Below are 6336 nucleotides of genomic sequence, written 5' to 3'. Positions count from 1 at the left end.
TCAAGTAAAACCTTAACGTTTTATGTCACCAAGAACCGTTAAAACTATTTTAACAATTACCCAGGAGAACTGAGACAGACCAAATTAACCATTACTTCAAGCTATTTTTTGTTACCCACTTGGAGCAGAGATAACAGGAACTTATGTGAACTGTAGCAAACCCAGGTACAAGCAAGCCAACAGACTTAGATTAATTCAAACACTGAATGAGCCCATGTGAGACATTTTGTTTCCCGTAGTTAATTTTTGACCTGGAGCAGTATTGCTATAGCAGTAAGTCTGATGTTCGGCGGTGGAGTCGCAGCTTGAGCGAATTTCTTTTATCTGGGCGTAACTTCCATTGTTGCTTCTCCAGGTTGATACGGCCTTCTGGGACATGGAAGGGTTCGGCTGGTCTCACGTGAGTGTAGTGAATCAAGGCTGCTATCCCATCCACTTTTAAGGCAGTTGGAGTGGTCAACAGGATGATGTAAGGTCTTTTCCACCACGGCTCAAGGGTTTCTTGCCAATGGCATTTGACATAAACCCAGTCGCCAGGCCGGTACCGATGAGGCTCTGGAGGTGGACCTAATTCATAGCACGTAATTCAGGCCATACACGTTCGTGAGACCATTGAATAGCTCGGGTTCCTAGCAACAGATTGTTATCCTCTATGTCCATTAGGGCTGCTTCCTGGAGGTTTGGAATAATAGGGGCAGGTTTTCCATACATAATTTCAAATGGAGTTAAACCCATTTGGTAGGGAGAGTGTCGTACCTGATACAGGGCGAAAGGAAGGAGGGCTTCCCAGTCTCTGCCAGTCTCCAGGGTCAATTTAGTTAAGGTCTCTTTTAGAGTTCTATTCATCCTTTCTACATGTCCTGAACTTTGGTGTCTATATGCACAATGTAATTTCCAATCTGCCCCAATGAACTGTGCGATTCCCTGACTTACCTTAGACACGAACACTGGTCCGTTATCTGACCCTATGAGCTGAGGAAAACCATACCTTGGCAGGATCTCTTCCAATAATTTAGGCCTCCAAGGCCTTGCACGGGTGAACAATTTTTTTAATCTTGATGTGTAGGTCCTTGGTTGTTACCTCAGATTGTTGCACCACATCCAGCATTCTTTTTACCCCCATATGAGTGGTCCGGTGTATTTTATGTAGTTATCTTTTCTGCCAGGGCTTCAGGGAGGATTCACTTCCCATCTGAGTCCCTCCACCATCCTTTGAAAAATTTGCTCATGGGTTGTCCTTGGGCCCATATGGCTTCCTCCTCAGTATATTTGGGATTCTCAGGTAGGTTGGGATCTTCAGGGTCCGGGAGGACTACAGGCAAGGCATCGATGGGTTTGAGGGCTGCTCCCTTGGCTGTTTTATCAGCCAGGTTGTTTCCCTTGGCAACGGGTTGATCTCCTTTCTGGTGGCCAGGGCAGTGGATAATGGCCACACTTTTTGGTAGCCATAGGGCCCGTAGCAGGTCCATGATTTCGTCTTTGTTTTTAATCGTTTTTCCCTCTGAGGTCAGGAGACCCCTTTCCTGATAAATAGCTCCATGCACATGGGCTGTCACGAAAGCGTACCTGCTGTCTGTATAGATGTTGACTCTTAAGTCTTTTCCCAAAGTTAGTGCCTTGGTCAGGGCAATTAATTCAGCCCGTTGGGCCAAGGTCCCTGGAGGTAAGGGTTGGGCCCAAATTACCTCATTGTCGGTAGTTACAGCCACTCCTGCTTTTCTTTTCCCATCCCGGATGAAACTACTCCCATCTGTGAACCAGGTATGGTCTGCGTTTTGAAGAGGCACATCGGTCAGGTCTCCTCGGAAGCAGTGTACCCGGGCCAGGATCTCAGTGCAATCATGAAGGGGGGGTCTGCATCGGGAGTGGGTAGGACTGTGGCTGGATTAAGCGAAGAAGGAGGCTGGAAAAGAATTCTATCCCGTTGGGTAGCAGTGTCTGGTGATGAGTTTTTCGGGCATTGCTGAGCCATTGGTCAGGTGGTTGTTTTAGTACTCTCTCGATTGCATGGGGGGTGGTCATGGCAAGAGTTTATCCCAGAGTCAATTTGTCGGTGTCCTTAACTAAAGATGCAACTGTAGCCACAGTCCTTAAACAGGGGGGCCATCTGGCCGCTACTGTGTCCAAGCGTTTGGACATGTAGGCCACTGGCCTTTTCCGGGGTCCTAGCATCTAGGTTAGCACACCTTTGGCCACCCCTTTACTTTCATCCACAAACAGGTGGAAAGGCTGAGTAATGTCGGGAAGCCCCAGCGCTGGTGCCGACAAGAGAGCTGTTTTGAGAGTTTCAAATGCTTGTTGATGTTCAGGGGTCCACTGAAACTCACTCTTGTCTTTAGTCAGTTCATACAAGAGCTTAGCGATTTCTGCAAAGCCTGGAATCCATAATCTGCAAAACCCCGCTGACCCCAGGAACTCTCTCATCTGTCTGGGGTTTTTAGGTGGGGGTATGTGGAGGATTGTGTCCTTTCTGGCTGGAGACAACCATCTTTGTCCATCCTTGAGGATGTATCCCAAATAAGTAACTTGAGGCTTATAAATTTGAGCCTTTTTAGCGGAGGCTCTGTATCCCAATTTGCTCAATGTCTGGAGTAGATTTTTAGTTCCCTGAAGGCAGCTTTCTTCAGAGGTAGCTGCAATCAGGAGATCATCAACATACTGCAACAATGTAACATCTGGGTTTTCCCTCCGGTACTCACCTAAGTCTTCATGCAGTGCCTCATCGAAGATGGTAGGGGAGTTTTTAAACCCCTGAGGAAGTCAAGTCCAAGTCAGCTGCCCGTTAAAGCCGATATCAGGATCATGCCACTCAAAAGCAAAATATTTTTGACTTTTGGGGGCCAGGGGCAGGCTGAAAAAGGCATCCTTGAAGTCAAGGACTGTATACCACTGCTTCTCAGGTGGCTGGGAGCTCAGAAGACTGTACGGGTTAGGAACAGTAGGATGTATATCCATTACCCGTTTGTTAACCTCCCTAAGGTCCTGCACCGGCCTATAGTCATTAGTACCAGGCTTTGTAGCAGGGAGCAAAGGAGTGTTCCAGGCAGACTGGCAGACCCTTAAAATGCCCAGGTTTAAAAGACGTGGATGTGGGGTTTAATCCCCTCCTTGGCTTGTTGAGGCATGGGGTACTGTCTAACTGCAACTGGGTCAGCCCCATGTTTGAGTTCAACAAATATGGGTGGGCGATGGTTTGCTAGACCTAGACCCCTGGTTTCAGCCCAGGCTTCTGGGTGTTTCTAGAGCCACTGGTCAATGTGGGCATCAGGAGTTAGGGGCTCCTCAAATAAACGGTACTCATCAGCTAGTTGGAGGGAGAGGACCTGGATAGGCTTACCGTCCGAACTCAAGAATTGTGCTCCTTGTGGGCCAAAATGAATCTGGGCCCTCATTTTTGATAAAGGGTCTCTCCCCAGCAGGGGGTAAGGACAGTCTGGGATTATCATAAAAGAGTGGGTTACCCGGCCCACACCTAAATCCACCGATCTTTGGGTAGTCCATGAATAATACTGTTTGGTCCCGGTAGCACATTGGACCCAAGATCGCTTACTTGAAATAGACCCATTGGCTTCTAATAATAATGAGTGTTGAGCCCCAGTGTCCACCAAGAAGTTAGTTGATTTCCCCTCCACTTTAAGAGTTACACTAGGTTCTGGGAGGGGCTCCGAACCCCGTCCCCTTTAGTCACTGTCTCCAGCAAACAATAGTTTTGGCTTATCTCTATTCATTTCTGGACAGTTCTTAGCCCAGTGTCCCTCATTGTTGCAAACGAGGCACCAGTTTTTTTTCTTTGAAACAATTTTTACGTAGATGTCCTCCTTTTATTTGCAGCAGGAATACCATTTATCATTTAATGGACCAGAGATCTTTTCTAATTGCTGGCGGTGGTCTTCTGGTTTTGCAGTCGTGGCCACCTACACTCTAGCTAAATCTCTATTTCGTCTTTTTTCTGCCTTTACTTGCTTTTTCTCAGCACTATCCTGTTATTGTATACTTTTTCTGCTATCTCTACTAGATCTCGGAGATTCTTTTCTCTGAGGTGCTCCACTTTTTGTAGCTTTCTCTTAATGTCGGGCACAGCCTGGTTAATGAAAGCCATTGCCACGGTTGACTTATGATCTGCATGCTCTGGATCGAATGAGGTAAACTGTCTGAAGGCTTCCATCACCCATTCTAGAAAAGCGGCGGGGCTTTCATTTGCCTCCTGTCTTATATCATATACCTTAGTCAGATTAGTGGGCCTTTTAGTGGCCGCTTTGAGACCTGCCAATAGAGCCTGGCGATAGACCTTGAGGCGCTCCTTACCTTCTCCTGTGTTATAATCCCAATTGGGGCGGACGAGGGGAAATCCAGCATTGATGTCAGCGGGGTTTATGGTGGGTACCCCGTTGGACATGGAACGAGTTTTCCTGCTTCCAACAGGATTCATTCTTGCTCCTCACTTATAAACAGAACCTGTAACAATTGCTGACAATCATCCCAAGTGGGTTGGTGAGTAAGGAGTACAGTTTCTAATAACCCAATGAGGCCTTTGGGGTTCTCTGAGAAGGAGGGGGGGTTTGAGATCTCCAATTGTAAAAGTCAGAAGAGGCAAAGGGCCAATAATGATGAGGCTGATTTCCTGCCTCATCTATAGGTCCTGTGGCTCACAAGGGGAACACCGTGGAGTCTACTTCTGGGGTGGTGCCCCTTCAGCCACAGGTCCCATATGCTGGGCCCCTTTCAGCGGAAGGGGATGGAGCAGAGGAAGCTGGCTGTGGTGGCAATGGGTCACCAGGAGCAGGGGCAGAAGAACTGGGGGGGAGTCGGTAAAGTGGAGGGGGAAAGAGGATCCTCATCTGTTCCTCCCTGCAAAAGCGGGTAGAGGGGGGCTGAGGGCAAGGCCATAGTTTGTCTTGGCTTTTCTTCTTCTGGGTTTTGAGTCACCAGAACCTGAGAAGATACTGGAGAGAGAAAGGATTTCACCCAAATGGGTGGGTTAGTGACCAGATCCTTACAGACAACAATGTATGGGATCTGGTCAGGATGGCCCCCCATACATTGGAAAACTCATTCTTCTATTGCTTCTATGATGGGGAGGTAAAATGTACCCTCAGGTGGCCATCCTACATTATAGGTGAGCCATTCAGATTTACAGAGTTTTTCCATCTTTTCCTTTTTGACATCTACTGATAGATTGTGGACTTGCGTTTTAACCTCCTTAAAATGAGTCAGAACTAGGTCTAAGGGATTGGAAGTAGACTGTCCCATGGTGTTAGTCCAAACAAAATAAAACAACACGAAAGACAGAATTAAGCCACAAAACACAGGAATTAGTCCTCCTGGCCACGGGAGGAGAAAACCAAAGTGAGATGATGGTCTTTGTGTACTTTACAAAGAAAAATATGTAGGGTAAAGACCTCAAATTCCCATGAGAAAAGTAGATGGGGGACTTCAACCCCTTTCCTAAATGTCTTCATCAGTCAGAGTCACAACAAAAATTATACTTAGACAAATAGACGCACAGCAAACAGATGCACAGAGAAGTAGACACAAGAGGGGGGTCTCACTGTTGCCATCAGTGGAACCCCTTAGCCAGGGAGGAATTACACTATTTCACCTCTGTCCTGGTAAGGAATTACACTTTGCCTCCCTCCTGAGGAGTACTTACACAAACGAACGCACACAGAGAAATATGCACACAATGGGGTCACCCTGCTGCCACCAGTGGAACCCCCAGAAGTACCACACCATAAACAGATGCACAGAGAAACAGACACAAGTTGGCTCTGTGGCTAAGCCAAGGGCAGCCAGCTTCCCCTTGCACCACCGGTGTACGACCTGTTCCAGAGAGCCACTGGAATCCTGACAAGAGGAGACGTACCCCAGCCTCCCCCTGCCAGCAGACTGCTTGACACCAGAGTCACAGAACCTACCCTCACTCGTGTATACTCTGGAGTCCGTCCGACAGGAGGAGTCCTACCCTACTCTCCCCCTGTACCTTAAGAGGTTACACTGCTGCCACCAGTGGAACCCCCTGGACCAAGGGAGTCAAATACTGATTGCCACCCCTTGGCCCCCTGGGCTTGTTTACAGACACACAATGGGGTCGTTTCAGACACCCCTTGCCAAAAAGGAATTACACAATGGGGTCATTTCGGCCACCCTTTGCCAGGGAGGAATTACATTTTGCCTCGGTCTTTCAGGAGGACTTATACTCCACCTCCCCTTCCTCCACAGTGGGTCCGAGACATCTCTTGGCACCCACGGCCTCGAGCTTTCGCGGTGTGTCCTTTGAGGCCCCAAGAGGTCGTTTTGACCACCTCTTGCCTAGGACCCGTGCACAAAGGCCCACGC

At 48.1% G+C, this 6336-nt stretch overlaps 1 pseudogene; it reads right to left on the bottom strand.

Moving 5' to 3' along the window:
- Window positions 1-265: 265 nt before the first annotated feature.
- Window positions 266-5250, bottom strand: LOC115283508 (annotated as a pseudogene).
- Between the last annotated feature and the right edge of the window lie 1086 nt (window positions 5251-6336).

Source organism: Suricata suricatta, chromosome X (genome assembly GCF_006229205.1).
Source record: "Suricata suricatta isolate VVHF042 chromosome X, meerkat_22Aug2017_6uvM2_HiC, whole genome shotgun sequence".
Classification (NCBI taxonomy): Eukaryota; Metazoa; Chordata; class Mammalia; order Carnivora; family Herpestidae; genus Suricata; species Suricata suricatta.
This window is presented reverse-complemented; position numbering and strand designations above follow the sequence as displayed.